This window comes from Budorcas taxicolor, chromosome 21 (genome assembly GCF_023091745.1).
Source record: "Budorcas taxicolor isolate Tak-1 chromosome 21, Takin1.1, whole genome shotgun sequence".
Lineage (NCBI taxonomy): Eukaryota > Metazoa > Chordata > Mammalia > Artiodactyla > Bovidae > Budorcas > Budorcas taxicolor.
The window spans coordinates 4,449,397-4,468,428 of record NC_068930.1 but is presented as its reverse complement, the minus strand read 5'-3'; the positions used below and the strand labels follow the sequence as shown (position 1 = coordinate 4,468,428).

The 19,032-nt window shown below is 37.7% G+C and overlaps 1 long non-coding RNA gene and 1 pseudogene across 4 annotated transcripts in view; both read right to left on the bottom strand.

The window, feature by feature from the left end:
* Window positions 1-938: 938 nt before the first annotated feature.
* LOC128066840 (uncharacterized) overlaps window positions 939-19,032 on the bottom strand; it is a 68,628-nt gene continuing 50,534 nt past the window's right edge. For all 4 annotated transcript variants that reach the window (XR_008201251.1, XR_008201248.1, XR_008201249.1 and 1 more), the window contains 4 exons: window positions 4,989-5,118; window positions 4,544-4,672; window positions 2,567-2,680; window positions 939-1,667 (listed from right to left, as the gene is read on the bottom strand). This is a non-coding gene — a long non-coding RNA (uncharacterized LOC128066840). The remainder of the gene's footprint in view (window positions 1,668-2,566; window positions 2,681-4,543; window positions 4,673-4,988; window positions 5,119-19,032) is intronic.
* LOC128067079 (uncharacterized) lies at window positions 10,399-10,480 on the bottom strand (annotated as a pseudogene).

The window sequence follows — 19,032 nt, the reverse complement described above, 5'->3', positions numbered from 1 at the left end:
AAAAGAAAGACATACCTTGTCCTTGAATAGGAAGACTATTATTAAAAACCAATTCTCCCCTAAATTAATTTATTAAAAGTTGATGAAATTGCAGTCTAAACTGTAATTTCTTCTAAGAGAAGACACGAGACAGGAGGCAGAAGAAGAGACACACAGACCCAGAGAACAAAAATGGAGTCAGTCACAGATGAGAATACAGCATATGTGCAAGATGGCATTACAGATAAATGGGCAATTATTGGCAAATAATCGCAGATAATGGCAAATAACTTGGCAACTTTAAGATTTCAAATAAAAAAATTTCTATGATTTAAGAACTTGAATTAAAAAAAACACAAAAGAATTAGAAGTTAACATAGGTGAAGAGTTCTATGGGATCAGTATAAATATCTTTCCAAAATGACATGAACTCAGAAGCCATAGAAGCGAACATGGTTATACCTGGACATGTAACAATCAAATACATTCTTATAACAAAAAGGAAGCTTAAAAGTGTGTAAAAAATATCTGTAATGCGTGACAATCCAAAGCTTATTCCCCCAATAATAAATGAGCTCTTTGGAATCAGCGAAGGACTAAAACCTCCCCGCAGCCCCAAAATTGGACATAAAAAGAAAAAAAATACAGATGGCTAATAAACATATGAAAAAATGATCAAACTCAAAACCAAAAGAAATACAATTTAAGACAATAGTTTGGGCTATCACACTGGCAAAGATTTCAAATATTCATAAAATTCATTATCTGTGAGATTGTGGGAAAGTTCGCAATCTCATTCATGGTCATTTGAGGATCAAGTTGTTACCATGCATTTAAGGAAATCTTGCAATCATTTTCAAAATTTGAAATATGCATATACTTAATCCCAGTATTTTAACTGCTAAGTAATTTATTATGATATAATAGACAAATGCAAATTATTGATATATAGGGAGGTTCATTGCACAGAAATTTTTGGTACTAACATAAATATCTATGAATAAGAAATGTTTGAAACATTTGATTATATTTCATGTACAAAACAATCATGCAGTCATTCAACAGATGACACAGATATGTATTACTGAAACAGAAAAAAGGGCATTGAAAAAACTGTTAAATGAAAGCAAATTTGCAGAATAATGTGTACAATATAGCTCTACTTCCAGAACCCCCTAAAATAGCTTGTGTCTGTGTGTGTGTGCATCTATCTGCTTAAAGAAGGCACACAACTCCCTTAATAGAGGAAAACTTGGAGATAGGAGAGAAAAGGGCACTTAATTTATATATTAGATGTTTAGATATGCTTTGAGTTTTTGAAAAAAAAATTAATAGATCTTATTTTTTTAATTTACTACATGGCAAATGAAAATTATAAATGTATATTTATGGGAGTACTGAGCAATTCCATCACTTGTGCAATATAATTTCCTCTACTGAGGCTCCTGGGATTGAGTCAAGTGGAAGCAAGGGAAACAGTCACCATGCCCAAATTAAAGTCTCATCGATGATATCCCAACATGAGCATTTCTCAGTTAACCATTTCTTATCTGCAGGAGGTATCCACTGCAACACAGGAAAGAGAAGAGTTTCCATGCACAAAGAAGACTGTCACTGTATTGGAGAAGCTGGTGGCAGAAGTAATGGCACCTATAGTAACAAATCCACCTTGTCTCTGTGGTCATCACCTGCAAGGACATAGTGGGGAAAATTGGCAAAAGTGAGGCACACATTTTCTCAGGAGCCTGTCCGAGGGCTATGAAGTCCTTGTACACTCTTCTATGTGTTCTGGAACAAATCTACCCAGAATACACAGAGAAAGCCACATTTTCAGCAGCTGGGTACCTGCTATGGCCAGAAAAATGACTAAGATTTCTTAAAATCAAGGATGCCAAACACTGGTGATACTTTTTCTCCTTTGCTTGGCCAAAAAATGGAGTTCTCCAACTATTTCAGACTTTTGTCTGTCTCTTTCCCTCTGAATTTGACTCATTAAAGTGCTAGGTCATTCATTCACTGAATCAATTATTTCAGGCAAAACTACTTGTCTACCCTTCAGTCTAAAGATTACTGAGAATTACTATATCTCATGAATATAATAATTCTCTGTTAACACAAGAGATCCCGCAAAGAAGTTTAGTGTGTGTGTGTGTGTGTGTGTGTGTGTGTGTTAGCTGCTCAGTCGTGTCTGACTCTTTGTGACCCCATGGACTGTAGCTCACCAGACTCCTCTGTCCATGGAATTCTCGAGGCAAGAATAGTGGAGTGGGTTGCCATTCCCTTCTCCAGGGGATCTTCCTGACCCAAAGATTGAACCCAGTCTCCTGCACTGTGAGCAGATTCTTTACCATCTGAGCACCCAGGGAAGCCCGAGAAGTTTAGTTTATTAGATAAGAAAAGTACTAACCAAGATGTAGAAAAATTATGAAGGTATGTAAGAAAAGTTTATCTCTTAACTCATTATACAATCTGGCCTTTTAATTAGAATGTAGCCATAAGACATAAATCTTCAGAAAACTGACACCTAACTTCCTACCCAGATGTGATTGCTCCTAGAAAGCAAGGACTATTCTGACAAAACCCTTACCTTCAGAGGCAGCCCTCAGACAAGAGGGAGGCAAAAGGGCTCTGTCTGAAGAGTCTTCCTTCAGGGGTTTACTGGTATCGTTCATGACCAAAAGAGCTCCCAGGAAGTCATCTTCTGAGGGGTGGAGGGGGAGAAACACCACTTCTAGTGAAAAAGGCGATTCAGCTGAAGTTGGGAAGTCACCCCTTTTCCATACTGATTTCATTTGGAAGCTGCTTCCTGCTCTGTTATACAGCACTGAAATTATAGCTAGCTGCTCAAAACTCTACACATTTCAATATTAACACCTTGTATCAGAGCCTTTCTTTCTGGTGCTTTTCTAAAACTGACTGAATAACCTGGATCCCACTGAAAATTATGTTTCTTTTCTATCATTTATTATTTGTTCTGCTTAGATGGCCAGGTTATTTATAAGATCACTCTATATCGTCTACTCATATATCTATTCTCAATAAAAGTTTGTTGAGAACCTACTCTATGATAACCCACTAGGAGCTTGTGTCACAAAAATGAACTTAAAAGCATCATGCCATTAAAATTAAAACCTCATTTTGTGAATCAATCATACAAAAAGAAAAAACTGAGAAGTAACTTAGTCAATGATCTAACAGAGGGATATTCACTGATAGCGATGTGAGTCTAAATATCAGTATCATGTTATTGAGTTTAAAGTGCAACCAGACTGCTGCTTTCCTCTATATCCACCAGCCCTCAGGAAAACAAAATGAGAAAAACAATAGCATTCCTCATGGAATCTACAGAATCAGTAATGATGCTTCCTCTCTAATTTCTAAGTTTAGTGATTTATGTCTTGTCTAACTAGTGAAAGTGTAAGTCGCTCAGTTGTGTCCAACTCTTTGCAAACCCATGGACTATACAGTCCATGGAATTCTCCAGGCCAAGATACTAGAGTGGGTAGTGGTTCCTTTCTCCAGGGGATCATCCCAACCCAGGGATCAAACTCAGGTCTCCCACATTCCAGGCAGATTCTTTACCAACTGAACCACCAGGGAAGCCCAAGAAAACTGGAGTGGGTAGCCTATTCCTTCTCAGCAGATCTTCCCAAACCAGGATTCAAACTGGGGTCTCCTGCTTTGCAGGTGGATTCTTTACCAGCTGAGCTACTACAGAAGCCCTCTGTCTAACTAAAGACTTGTCAATTTCATCAATCTGCAGAAATCTAGCTTTTGGTTTCATGGGTTTTCCCTGTAGTTATGCTGGGCTTTACCATTATATCATTGACCTTTGCTCAAAAATTTATTATTTATTTTGGGTATTCTCTGCATGATATAATTAATAACCTTTTACTTTCAAGCAGTTTGTTTTTTGTTTTGAACTATCTCTCTTAGAAGCAATGTGCACGTTTAATTTTTTAAATGAAATCTTCCAGTTTCTTTTAAATTTAATATAATAATCATGTGGTTAGATTTGTGTCTAACATTTTCTTATTCATTTTCTAGGTGTCTTATATATTGTTGGTTTCTCTGTTCACTCTAAATTGCCTTTTTATATTAAATAGACACTTCTTATTGCACTATTTTAATTAGTTGGTAGTTTTTTTTTTTTAATATTTTGGAGTTATTTGCTTAGTATTGACCCTAGGGTTTGTAAGAGGCACCTTAAATTATCACAATCTATTTCAAGTAACACTAATTTTGTTACCTAACCTTTTATATATCTTAAACTTAGTTTCAGAGAAATGATTCTATCACTGGTTCAGATTTTCCAACAGATCAATGACTGAAACTGTCTTTGGCCCTGGTATGCTTATAAAAGCAACTATGAGCCTAAGATATGTGACAGTCACTGAACACTAAAGATCCCACCACCACTGGACACACAGGCATGCCAATAAGTCATGGAGACAAGCAAGCACAATCAGTGATCCAGTTTCATGCTTGACTAGTACAGACAGATTCTCACTGTCACTGTAATTCCCTAAAAGAATATCAGTATCCTTTAGGACAAAATGCTTACCTTTGTGAGAATTCACACAGGCCTTTGAGGATGGAGGCAGAATTATTCCTAACACTTTTCTTTATGTCTCATCTCAAGGGGAAGGAATAAGCTCATCCACAGGAAACCTAGTTTTTGGAACATGTCAGTCTGTGGGAAAGAATAAATGTGCATCTAGATGAGAAGTAGGATGAGTTCATTTGTCAGCATAAACAAGATAGGAGTTTTCACTATGTATATGCATGTAATACATAAAATCACTCTTCTGAGATATTTCTGATATTATTCAAAAGACTGATAGAGAAAAAATTGGGGGTGGAAAAGTGCCTCATATGACTCACCAGATTATTAATGCTTCACACCCTTTGGATTAACAGACATCTCATAAAAGCAATAAAATTCTAAATTGCGTAATAACATAGTAAAAATAATCTAGCAATATACATTTATTACAAATGGATATTACCTCTAGAAAGCATTGCTGTGAATTTTCCCAGAAAAAGGAACTCGTACAAGTGACGAAAACAGCACTTCTTTGGAGTGGCAGTGGAATTCCAAGCAGCAAAATGTCCCTTCTCTCTAACATCACTTCCAGTCTACAAAGCACAAAGGAAGCCAGGGAGTTGAGAGATAAAATGTTCTTAATGGAATATCTAGTAACAAGTTGTTATAAGAAATACATCAAAGATATTCACTAGGCAGTCAACATGACAAAAACAATAAATGCTCACTCTTTGGAACATATTTGTTTAGAAATATTTTTTCTAAGGCTTTGGTCTTCTTAGATCTTTAAGCATATTAGAAATTCCACTTGGGGTATATAAAAATGGCTAAGGAAATCCACGTAAAAAAAAAAAACAACTAAAAACAAGAACTGGAAATTTAATCATTTCACACCTGAAAATGTTTAATGTAGTATGTAGTTGAAGCCAGTACTCACTATGTAACTCTCTCGGTTGATGGGAAAAAAAGAAACAAAGAAACAATGATTCAATCCTACTGAATGGTTGGCAAGCAAATTAAAATATTGTGAAGGTCTTACATACAGTAACTACTTTTCAATTACCACATATTTGTTTCAGTTACTGAAGAAAAATAAACATTATGTTTGTATTTTGACCATCTATAAATAGCCCTTATGAGAGGACTCCAGCAGCTCAGACAACTATGTGAATGGCTCAAATGTAGGTACAACCATTTTTAGAATTTTCAGTGCTCACATGCTAATTTCTACAGGGTCTGTTTACTACAAGTGTATTCATGCTACCAGCTAAACACTCAAGAGTTGCAATTTCACCCTCAAATTAAAAGCAGAGACATAACTTTGCCAACAAAGGTCCATCTAGTCAAAGCTATGGTTTTTCCAGTAGTCACGTATGGATGTGAGAGTTGGACTATAAAGAAAGCTGAGCACCGAAGAATTGATGCTTTTGAACTGTGTTGTTAGAAAAGACTCTTGAGAGTCCCTTGGACTGCAAGAAGATCCAACCAGTCTATCCTAAAGGAAATCAGTCCTGAATATTCATTGGAAGGACTGATGTTGAAGCTGAAACCCCAATTTTTGGCCACCTGATGTGAAGAACTGACCCACTGAAAAAAAACCTGATGCCGGGAAAGGTTGAAGGTGGGAGGAAAGGGGGACGACAGAGGATGAGATAGTTGGATGGCATCACTGACTCAATGGACATGAGTTTGAGTAAACTCTGGGAGTTGGAGATGGACAGGGAGGCCTGGAGTGCTGCAGTCCATGGGGTCGCAAAGAGCTGGACATGACTGAGTGACTGAACTGAACTGAAATGAGAAAATGTACAGTTCAGTTCCTCTAATGCATGCAAGAAGCTAAACTTTCCAATATCATAGTTCTTCCTGGTACCATACAAATGAAATCACCGATCTTCTTGTAAATATTTTTCTTAGGGTGACTATCTATATAAGACCTCAGTTTCTCAGAAGTGATTATCTAACTCATTTTTTTCAGATTTTTAAATGAGATCAATTACTTATAACAATTGATAACACATATGAGTTTCTAAAATACAGCACTGCTCGCCTCAGAAGGTATAAGTCCAAAGGTTATCACTTATCCACCCTACTCAGTTACAGAGACTAGACCCCACATCAGTGATCCAGGCCCCTAAGGATGAGCCTTTCCTTCATGTTGTATCTCAAGGGGGAGGAATAAACATTTTCATAAGAAACTTGAGCTCTATCCTTGTTACCTTGTGGGAATAGAATAGAACTGTGGAAAGATTAGAAGTAAACCCGTCCATTGGTCTGTCAGTCACAAGACAGTAGGGCTCAATAATGTAACTGCCTATTAAATAAGCATTGCTCTGCTGGAATGTTTCCAATATTATTCCATCAATATTAATTGTGTTAGGCTCTGGTCTCCATAAGAGCAAATATTGTCCAACATTTTCGGCCAAATTAAATGTGCAATAAGACTGTCTGAACATACTTAAAGTTCCAGGAAAATGTTGGCCTGGTAAATAATTCAGTCACAACAATGGACATATAATGGATATATATACTCTGTAAACTAAACCTCAGAATTATTTTATCCTCAAAGGTGATCCAATGGACTGGGGAGGACTAACCTGAAAAAAGCCATGATAGGGAAATAAAGAACATTATCTAAAAATCACTTATAGTGCTTAAGCTCAGGAACATGGCAATTTGCAGGGAAAGCACAGAGTTACACTACACCTGATGGTACAGTCACAGCAAAGCAGGCAAGACTCACACAGGCACAATGGTTATGGACATGTGATTGAGAGGGTGGGAGTGTGCAGAGAGGAAGAGTTAGACACTGAGATCTCTCACCATGAAATACTTCCCATCCCATAGTCACAGTGATGCTCACCAGGCCACACTGCTGAGGATTCAGTGATATTTGGGCAAGCACATCCCTCAGTAGAAACAATTTCTCTCTGCCAAACTGGCAAGGAATAGCCTTGCCACTGTTTCCATGCTTAATTTCTATATGAAGCATCAGCAGGAAGGTGGAAAAAATAAAAAATTCTGGAAAAGTACAAAAAGAAGCCTCAAAGAATCACCAGATTTTTAAGCACTCAAACTGTTTAAACTGACAGACTGTACAACACCAATTAAATTTTTCATTCCTTAAAAAATAATAATTACTCAGAAATTTATAAAAGATTAGATGTTATGTTGAGAGTGCATTATTTAATTTCTTCTTAGATAAGGAGCTGGCAGAAGTGATAAAACCAGCTTTTCTTTGGTGGGATAAAAATTCTATGCAATTGAAATATTACTTCCAACTTACAAACCACAGAGGAAATTAGAGGAGTTGAAAAAGAAAATCTTCCAAACTGAATATTAATTGATCTGAGATTTAATTACACACATTTTTTGGCCACTTGTGTGACAAGAATAAAAATACACTTTGTTCCATGCAAGAGGAGAGTATAGAAAGTCATTTGTTCTAAGACCTGGTCAAAGTCTCTCCAAAGGACCCTTAGAATCACTCATTAAAACTGGGATCTCCCTTAAAACACATATGAAACAGACTGAAGGAATATGAATATTAACCTATAAAATTTCAAGATTTGGAAATGCAATGACCTCACAATTTAAAGTATTTAGTGTAGCATATACTTGACCCCATCACTCAAATGTCTAGAAAGTTTGAATTTGGGTGAGAAGAAAAACAACTGTATGAATTTTTGTGACAGCTAAAAATCTAACGAGCCAACTCATTAGTAAAGACCCTGATGCTGGGGGAAATAGAAGGCAGGAGGAGAAGGGGACAACTGAGGACAAGATGGTTGGATGGCATCACTGACTCAATGGACATGAGTTTGAGCAAGCTCCAGGAAATGGTGCTGCAGTCCATGGCGTCACAAAAAGTCAGAAACAACTGAGCAACTGAACACCACCAACAATCGATCAAAGGCCCAAAATATAGTAACTCTGAGTGAATGGATATACTAGCCAAGCACTCCAAGAGCTTCCATCTCTCCTTACACCAGATACTTATAGACCTCTGTACAGCTCATTTCCCTTAATATATACTATCAGGTGACCTTTCAAGCACTTCATCCTACTTGGTGCTTATACTAGACCAAGCTCTCTCCACATTTTTTGTCTCGCATGGACCCTGGGAGGGATCTCAGCTGACAAGTGATTTTTTTCACTCAGTTTGTTTGTATTGCAATGAGGAAGTCATCATTAGTCCAGGCACATTAGTGAAAGAGAATTTGATCCTAAGATATATGGCAGACTCTGAGCACTCGGGGTTCTGACACCCTCAGACACACTGACCCACAGTATTCAATAATGGAGACCATTCATCACAGTCAATGACAGCCCCATGACTGACTAGCACAGCTAGAATCTCACTGTCATGAGTATTACAGGGTTTTAAAAGAATGTCAGTACTTTCCAGACAAAATGCTCACTGATGTTACAATTCCCATCGGCTCTTGAGGTTGAGATGGTAAAATTATTTTCAATACCTTCCTTCATGCCACTTCTCAAGAAGGGACAAATTCTTTCAAATGAAACTCAACTAATGGTCCATATAGAGTAAAAATATGAAAAAACGAGATTATATATGTCTATTTGTCAAACAAGCATAAGACAAGAGGGCTTATCATGTAGCTTCATATCAAATATACTCATATTACTTTACTAGAATGTTTCTGATATTATTCAAAGGGAGAAAGCACAAAAATCTCACAAATAAAGGAGATAAAATATTGGACACCTCACCAGATAATTAATAACTCACATTATTTGGGTTAATAGACAGTTCAAAAAACTAATTATCTACTTGATTATAAAAGTATAATTAAAATAAGCCATAAAAAGAAAATTTGTTTAAAAATGGTTATTACCTTTAGAGTGCATTATTTTGTTCCATCCTAAGACAAGGAGCAGGTAAAAGTAACAAAATCACCCTTTTTTTATGGTAGTGAGTACTCCACGTAACTGAACTGAACTAAGGGACTGAACTGAACTGATTTCATGCAAATTCCAAAGTCACTTCCATTTTCCAAAGCACAGAGGAAATAAAGGAAGTTGTGAAGCAAAATATTTCCAATTAAATGTCAATTGATAAAAGTATTATTTTAAAGAATTAACAACAGATATTCACTTGATAATCTATATAATGAGAAAAAAATTATGTTTGTCCCTTGGAAAAGGGTGGTGTAGAAAATCAATTTTTCTAAGACCTTGGTCTCAAATTTGACCCATAATTCCTCTTGAGCATTACTTATAAACCCCCTGAGGGAATATGAATATTAGCTGATGATGTCTACATAAAATTCCAATTGGGTATTTAATCATTTCATGTTTTAAATGTTTAATGAAGTATCTAATGTAATCCATCATCAAATATCTAGAAAATTTCTCCCTGGATGACAAGAAAAAAAACTTATCCTACTCTTTGAATTAATGGGTTAATAAGCAAATTAAAATATATCATAAGATAATCTCACAAATGCAATAAACTCTATTCCCATATTTCTTTTACTTAAGAGATAAATGACAAGCAAAAGCTAATAATTTATTTCTAATTAGCTATCTAATAGACCTAAACATGCTGATACTCACAAAAGACTTTAACATCTAAGGAAACTGTGTGAATGCCCGAGGATAAGCACAAACATTTCTTGCAATGTTTTATCATTTGTGTCTGGTTCTCCACTGTTTGTTTACTATGTGTTGCCTGCCAAGCACTCAGAATTTTCATTTTACAATGATTATTCACAGTTTTTGTACAACTCATTTCCTCTAACACATGCTAGCATCTTGGTTTTCTAATACCATAGTCCTTTTCTGGGGGTTATCACTAGCTGACCAAACTGAGTCCCATCCCAACACTTCTGTCCAGAGTGGTCTCTTATGCTGGACCTCAGTTCACATAAGTGACTTTGTCATTCATTTTGTTCAGATTCCAATGAGATCTATTTTTAAAGTCATCATCAATCCAGGCACATTTGTGGAAGAGACTTTGATCCTGGGATGTGTTGCAGACATTGAGCTCTCAGGGACACACTGAGAGCTATCTATCTCCCTGTGACACACTGGCTCACACTATTCAATCACAGAGACCAGCATCAATGGTGACCCATCACAATGTTTGGATTATATGGGGTACCAGTGATGGCTGGTTAGCATAGGCCAGAGTCTCATTGTCATTGGACGGTTACACTCCCTGAGAGTAACGTTAGTAGTTTTAGGACAAAGTACTTACCAGCATGGAAATTCCCACTGGCTCATAGGATGAGAGGCAGAATGATTCCCAATATTTTATTTCATTTCAAGTCTCAAGGGAAAAGAATAAAAGCATTTATATGAAACTGAGTTCTTAAGTCCATGTCGATCTGCTGGCATAGAGTAAAATTATGGAATGATGAGAAGTATACATGTCCAGTTGTTAACCATGCATAACAGAAGACATTTAGTATGTCCAAGTAAACAAAGAGTTCCAAAGAATAGCAAGGAGAGATAAGAAAGCCTTCTTCAGTGACCAATGCAAAGAAATACAGGGGAAAAAAAATAGAATAGGAAAGACCAGAGATCGCTTCAAGAAAATCAAGAGATACCAAGGGAACATTTCATGCAAAGATGAGCACCATAAATGACAGAAATGGTATGGACCTAACAGAAGAAGATAACAAGAAGAGGTGGCAAGAATATACAAAAGAACTATACAAAAAAGATCTTCATGACCCATATAACCACGATTGTGTGATCAACCACCTAGAGCCAGATATCCTGGAATATAAAGTCAAGGAGGCCTTAGGAAGCATCACTATGAACAAAGCTAGTGCAGGTGATGGAATTCTAGTAATCCTAAAAGATGATGTTGTGAAAGTGCTACACTCAATATGCCAGCAAATTTGGAAAACTCAGCAGCAACCACAGGACTGGAAAAGGTCAGTTTTCATTCCAATCCCTAAGAAAGGCAATGCCAAAGAATGTTCAAACTATTGCACAGTTGCACTCATCTCACATGCTAGCAAAGTAATGCTCAAAATTCCCCAAGCTAGACTTTAACAGTATGTGAACTGTGAACTTCAAGCTGGATTTAGAAAAGGCAGAGGAACCAGAAATCAAATTGCCAACATCTGTTGGATCATCAAAAAAGGCGGAGAGTTCCAGAAAAACATCTACTTCTGTTTTATTGACTAAGGCAAAGTATTTGACTGTGTGGATCACAAACTGTGGAAAATTCTGAAAGAGATGGGAATACCCGACCACCTGACCTGCCTCTTGAGAAATCTGTATGTAGGTCAAGAAGCAACATTAGAACCAGACATGGAACAACAGACTGGTTCCAAATTGGGAAAGAAGTATCTCAAGTCTGTATACCGTCACCCTGCTTATTTAACTTACATGCAGAATACATCATGCGAAATGCCGAGCTGGATGAAGTACATGCTGAAATCAAGATTGCTGGGAGAAATATCAATAACCTCAGATATGCAGATGACACCACTCTTATGGTAGAAAGTAAAGAAGAACTAAAGAGCCTCTTGAAAAGAGGAGAGTGAAAAAGCTGGCTTAAAATTCAACATTCAGAAAACTAAGATCAAGGCATCTGGTCCATCACTTCATGGCAAATAGATGGGAAAACAGTGGAAACAGTGACAGACTTTATTTTGGGGGGCTCCAAAATCACTGCAGATGGTGACTGCAGCCCTGAAATTTAAAACAAAACAAAACAAAACAAAAAAATGCTTGCTCCTTGGAAGAAAAGCTACAACCAACCCAGACAGCATAAAAAGCAGAGACATTACTTTGCCAACAAAGGTCCATCTAGTCAAAGCTATGGTTTTTCCCACATTCTATAGATATGACTATAGATATAGTCATGCATAGCTTCCCTGGTGGCTCAGAGGGTAAAGCATCTGCCTGCAATGCAGGAGACCCAGGTTAGATCCCTGGGTTGGGAAGAGACCCTGGAGAAGGAAATGGCAACTCACTCTGGTATTCTTGCCTGGAAAATCCCACTGACAAGAAGCCTGGTAGGCTATGGTCCATGGGATTGCAAAGAGTTGGATACAACTGAGTGACTTCACTTTCTTCCTTTCTTATTTACAGATATGAGAGTTGGACTAGAAGGAAAGCTGACCGCCAAAGAATTGATGCTTTTGAACTGTGGTGTTGGAGAAGACTCTTGAGAGTCCCTTGGACTGCAAGGAGATCCAACCAGTCCATCCTAAAGGAGATCAGTCCTGAATATTCACTGGAAGGACTGATTCTGAAGCTGAAACTCTTAATCCTTTGGCCATGTGATGGGAAGAACTAACTCACTGGAAAAAGACCCTGATGCTGGCAAAGATTGAAGGCAGGAGGAGATGGGGACAACAGAGGATGAGATGGTTGGATTGCATTACTGACTCAATGGACATGAGTTTGAGTAAGCTCCAGGAGTTGGTGATGGACAGGGAAGCCTGGCATGCTGCAGTCCATGGGGTTGCAAAGAGTCAGACACGACTGAATGACTGAAATGAACTGAAGTAAACAAAAGTACTATTTCTCTAGTAGGATCTTCTGATGTTATTCAAAATGGAGGAAGCATTAAAATCCTGGGGGAAAAGTACACGGAAACCTCAGATGATCCAGACTGTTATAAAGCTTCACATTGTTTAGATTCAGTTCAGTTCAGTTTAGTCGCTCAGTCGTGTCCAACTCTCTACAACCCCATGAATCGCAGCACGCCAGGCCTCCCTGTCCATCACTAACTCCCGGAGTTCACTCAGACTCACGTCCACTGAATCAGTGATGCCATCCAGCCATCTCATCCTCTGTCGTCCCCTTCTTCTCCTGCCCTCAATCCCTCCCAGCATCAGACTCTTTTCCAATGAGTCAACCCTTCGCATGAGGTGGCCAAAGTACTGGAGTTTCAGCTTTAGCATCATTCCTTCCAAAGAAATCCCAGGGCTGATCTCGTTTAGAATGGACTGGTTGGATTTCCTTGCAGTCCAAGGGACTCTCAAGAGTCTTCTCCAACACCACAGTTCAAAAGCATCAATTCTTTGGTGCTCAGCCTTCTTCACAGTCCAACTCTCACATCCATACATGGCTACTGGAAAAGCCACAGCCTTGACTAGATGGACCTTAGTCGGCAAAGTAATGTCTCTGCTTTTGAATATGCTATCTAGGTTGGTCATAACATTTCTTCGAAGGAGTAAGTGTCTTTTAATTTCATGGCTCCAAAAACCATCTATAATCTTGCTTGCTAAAAACACATACTAGAAAAATTTAGAAAATACATTTATTAAAAATTGCAACATTACCCCTCTGGAGTGCATTGTTCTGATAATTTCCATAGAAGGGAGCTTATACAAGTGTAAAGTCAGCAGTTACTTGGATAACGTAGGAATTCCATCCACTCTAATTTCACCTCTAATCTACAGAATATATTGGGAAATTAGGGAATTTGACAAAACCATTACAATTGAAAGTTTATAAACTAATAATATATTATAAGGAATAAACCACAGATTTCATTTGACTACGTAAGAAGAAAAATAATGCTCACTACTTGGATCAGGGTAACACTGAAAGTTATAAGACTTTCAGTCTCAAAGTTCCCCCAAAGCCTTCCCTTGGCATCAGGTATTAATACTAGGATCTCCCTTTCAACGTTATGAAACCCACTAACACAATATAAATATCGGGCAATGAAATCTACCTTGAATATCAATGATTGGAAATGTAATAATTTTTAATTAAAAGTGCTTAATACAGCATCTACTTGGATCCATAACACAATGTCTAAAAAATTCTTTGGGTGACAGGGAAAAAAAAATTCTCTTCCAATTCTTGTAACTTGTTCAGCAAGGAAATTAAAATGTTCTGGAAAACTTTTTGACAAATAGAAACTACAATTTCTACATTTTTTTTTTTTTAACTTTAAGAAGTAAATAAGTGAAAATCATATATTCTTCCTTGAATACCTACCTAATCAACCTCATTCTGAAGATTTGGGCACCAAAGAAAAACGTGTGAATGGCTCGTGGGTAGGCATAACCATTTACCACTGGCCTCTCTACTCCTGTGCTGGACCTGGTTACTATGACTGTATGGATACTGCCAGCAAATATTCAAGGAGTTGCCATGTCATTCTTAAGTCAGATATTTATAGACATCTGTGAAATTCAATTCTCTTCCTTTATGGAATCAGGATAGCATTCAGTTACTATGGACCCTATAGTAGCACTCGCTGACCAAATTGAACCCCACCCCAACATTTTTACCTAACTTGGTCTCTTGTGCTAGACCTCAGTTCACATAAGTGCTTTCACCACTCTTCTGGCTCAGATTCCAATGAGATCCATTTTGGAGGTCATCACTGATCCAGGCACATTGATCCTGAAATATGTGGGAGGCACTGAGCTCGCAGGACTCTGTCTCCTTGGGACACACTGGTCCATACTATTCAGTCATGGAGATCATTAGTCATAGTCAGTGGCCCAGCCTCTTGGCTGATTAGCATAGCCAAGAGTATCACTGTCATTGGAGTTATATGATTCCCTAAGAGCAATGTCAGTATTTTCAGGATATGACATTTCAGTCAACAATTGGAAATGTAATAATTTTTAATTAAAAATGTTTAATATACCATCTACTTGGATCCACAGTACAAATGTCTAAAAAATTCTTCTGATACTAGAATTGCTTACTGATTAAAAATTAAAATGCTTACTGATATTAGAATTCCCACTGGCCCTTGAGGATGGAAAATAGAATTATTCCCAATATTTTCCTTCACGGCATATATCAAGAAAGAAGAAGCTCATCCATACAAAACCTAGTTTTTGGCCCACATCAACGTGTGGCCAAGTATAAATGTGGAAAGATGAAAGGTATACATGTCTATGTGTAAAAACTGCATAAGACAGGAAGATTTGCTGTGTATCTTTATGTAAAATATATGAATTTATTACTCCTCTAGGATGTTTCTGATTAAAGAAGAAAAAGCATAAAATCTTAAAAATAAAGGAGACAGAAGTTTCAGATATCTCAATGGATTATCAGTGCTAATAAAGTTGTATTAACTAACTATTCATGAACTCAGTGCAATTTTTATCATTTAAAAATAATAAATAATACAAAGAACAAATTTACTAAAATCAGCTGTTACCCTAGGAGTGCATTGTTTTGTTACTTCCCAGTTAAGAGAGCTAGTACAAGTGACAAAATCAGTACTTTACTGTGATGATATTTATGGAATTCTAATGTCATGTCCAATATACAAAGTACACATGAAATTAGAGAAGCTGCAATTCATAATAGATATTCCTTGATCATAAGATGAAAAGAAAATTATGTTCCAACTTTTATCACAGTAGAAAATATCTTTTTCTAAGATATTTGTCTCCAAATTTTCCCAGCACATTTGCTGAAAAATTATTAAAACTAAGATATCTCTTTAAATACATTAGAAACCCAATGAGAATATATGAAAGTGGCCAATGAAATTCATGCAAAAAATCTAAGCATTTGAAGTATAATCCTTTCACATCTAAAAATGTTTAATGTAGCATGTAGTTGAAGCCAGTATTCAAATTATATGAAATTGCTTGCTCTGTTTATAAGAAAAACGAAAAACAAAGAAACAACTGTCTAACTCTAGTGACTATGTTGGCAACAAATTAAAAGATGTTGTGGAGATTTCATATACCTACTTTCAGTTGGGCTTCCTGTCTCAGATGGTAAGGAATTCGCCTACAATGCAGGAGACATGAGTTCAATCCCTGAGTCAAGAAGATCCCCTGGAGAAGGGAATGGCTTCCCATTCCAGTATTCTTGCCTGGAGAATCCCATAGATAGAGGAGCCTGGCAGGCTACAGTTCATGGGGTTGCAAACTCTTCAAATTTACATATAACTGTTCTACTTAATAGAAAATGAAAAGCAGAAGTTCGTAAGCTTGAATTTTGACAGTCCAAGCACACTGAAGACATCAATAATCACTCAGAATATTTTGGCAGCTCAGACAAATATATGAATGGTTCAAGTGTAGTTATAAAGATTTCTCATGGAACTCATTATTCAAGTAGTGATTACCCAGAGTTTATTTACTACAGGTTTGTAGATGCTGGCAGCCAAGTACCCAGAGTTAATCATATCATCCCTAATTGGTTGTTGATCAACTACTGTACAATTCACCTCCTCTAGCATATGTCACCATCTTAGTTTCCCAATACCGTAGTCCCTGTTTGGGGTACAGCACCTGCTGAGCAAACTGAATATCCCTCCACGTTTTTGCCTAGCATGCCCTGTGGACTGCAGCTTAGCTCACATAAGCGACTTTGTCACTCATTTTGTTCTGATTCCAATGAGGTTCATTTTAAAAGTCTTCATTTTTCCAGGTGCACTTATAAAAAGAAACTTTAGAATGAAACATGTAGTAGACACTGAGCTCTCAGGACTCTGTCTTCCTAGTGTGGACACACTGGTCCACACTATTCAACCATGGAGACCAGCATCAATGGCGACCCCAAGGTTGACTAGCATAGCCAGAGCCCCATTGTCATTGGAGGATGACACTCCTATTATACTCCCTGAGAGGAATGTCAGTATCTTCAGGACAAAGTGCTTCAGCATGAAAAATTCCCACTAACCCTTCAGGATGAGAGGTACAACTGTTCCTAAAGCTCTCCTTCATGTCAGGTCTCAAGGGAATAAACTCATTCATATGAAACCAAGTTCTTGGTCCATCTTGAACTGTAGTAACAGAGTAAATATATATAAAGATGGGAAGTGATAATGTCCATTTATCAACCAAACAAAAGATGCAATGGTTCTCTGTGCACTTGTTATTCAGTTGCTCAGTCATGTCTGACTCTTCGCGACTCCATGGACTGCAGCCATGCCAGGCTTCCCTGTCCTTTACCATCTCCTAGAGTTTGGTCATCTCCTGGGGTTTACTAAGGTATTTTGAAGTTTTATTCCAAGCAAAGAAAGAACAAAAATTATTGAAATAAAAAAGACAGAAAACATGAATAACTCACCATATTATTAATGCCTCACAGTATTTGAATTAACAGAGTCTTCATAAAGCCATGTGAATTCCTGACTTCTTAAAAACAGTAATAAAAATAATCCTGCAAAAATCCTATTGAAAATTGGGTTGTATTTCTGGAATATATTGTTTTGCCATTCCCACATGCAAAAGCTGTTACCAATGACAAAATGGCATTTCCCTGGTGTGTTGGTGAGAATTCCAAGCAACAAAATGTACCTTCCATTAAATATCACTTCCAATCTATAAAGCACAAGAAAAAATTCAGGAGACTGAGAAAGAAAATCTTCTTAATATAATGATAAGTTTATACAATATTCACCATAGATAGTCACTGGACAGCAGAACAGTTACACTCACTCTTCAGAGCATGGTAGTATACAGATTAAGTTTTTCAGTCAGTTCAGTTCAGTTCAGTCACTCAGTCGTGTCTGACTCTTTGCGACCCCATGAATCGCAGCATGCCAGGCCTCCCTGTCCATCACCAACACCCGGAGTTCACTCAGACTCATGTCCATCGAGTCAGTGATGCCATCCAGCCATCTCATCCTTTGTCGTCCCCTTCTCCTCCTTCCCCCACTCCCTCCCAGCATCAGAGTCTTTTCCAATGAGTCAACTATTTTACAAGCCATTAGTTCAAAGTCTCCCAGTACACATGTCTCAGAACCATGCATTACAACCAGAATTGCCCTTATACACATATGAAACACATCGAGGGCAGAAGTCATGATATATATATATATATATATATATATATACACACACATAAAATTTCACATCTAAAAATGTTTAATACAGCATATAATTGAAGCAGCAATCAAATGTATGTGAAACTGCTTCCTCACATAATGGGAGAAAAAAGAGATACAACTAAATGACAGTTGAAAACTTAAGACAGAGTTGGCAATCAGAGTAAAAATACTATGAAGAGGGGGCAATCCTAAGATGGCGGAGGAATAGGACGGGAAGACCACTTTCTCCCCCACAAATTCATCCAAAGAACATTTCAACGCTGAGTAAAGTCCACAAAACAACTTCTGAATGCTGGCAGAGGACATCAGGCACCCAGAAAAGCAGCCCAGTGTCTTTGAAAGGAGGTAGGAAAAAATATGAAAGATAAAAAAAGAGACAAAAGAGGTAGGGATCGAGGTCTGTCCCGGGAAGGGAGTCTGAAAAAGAGAGAAGTTTCCAAACACCAGGAAACACTCGCACTGCCGAGTCTGTGGCGAGCCTTGGAAGCACAGAGGGCAACATAACAGGGAGAAAATAAATAAATAATTAAAACCCACAGATTACGAGCCCAATGGTAACTCCCCCAGCGGAGAAGCAGCGCAGATGCCTGCACTGCCACTAGCAAGCAGGGGCTGGGCAGGGAGGTGTGGGCTGCATTGCCTTTTAAGGATCAGGCCTGAATGCCCCAAGTGTACCCAGAGCGAACTAACTTGGGCTAGCAAACCAGACTGTCGCATAGCTACCACGCGAAAAGCTCTAACATAAGACACC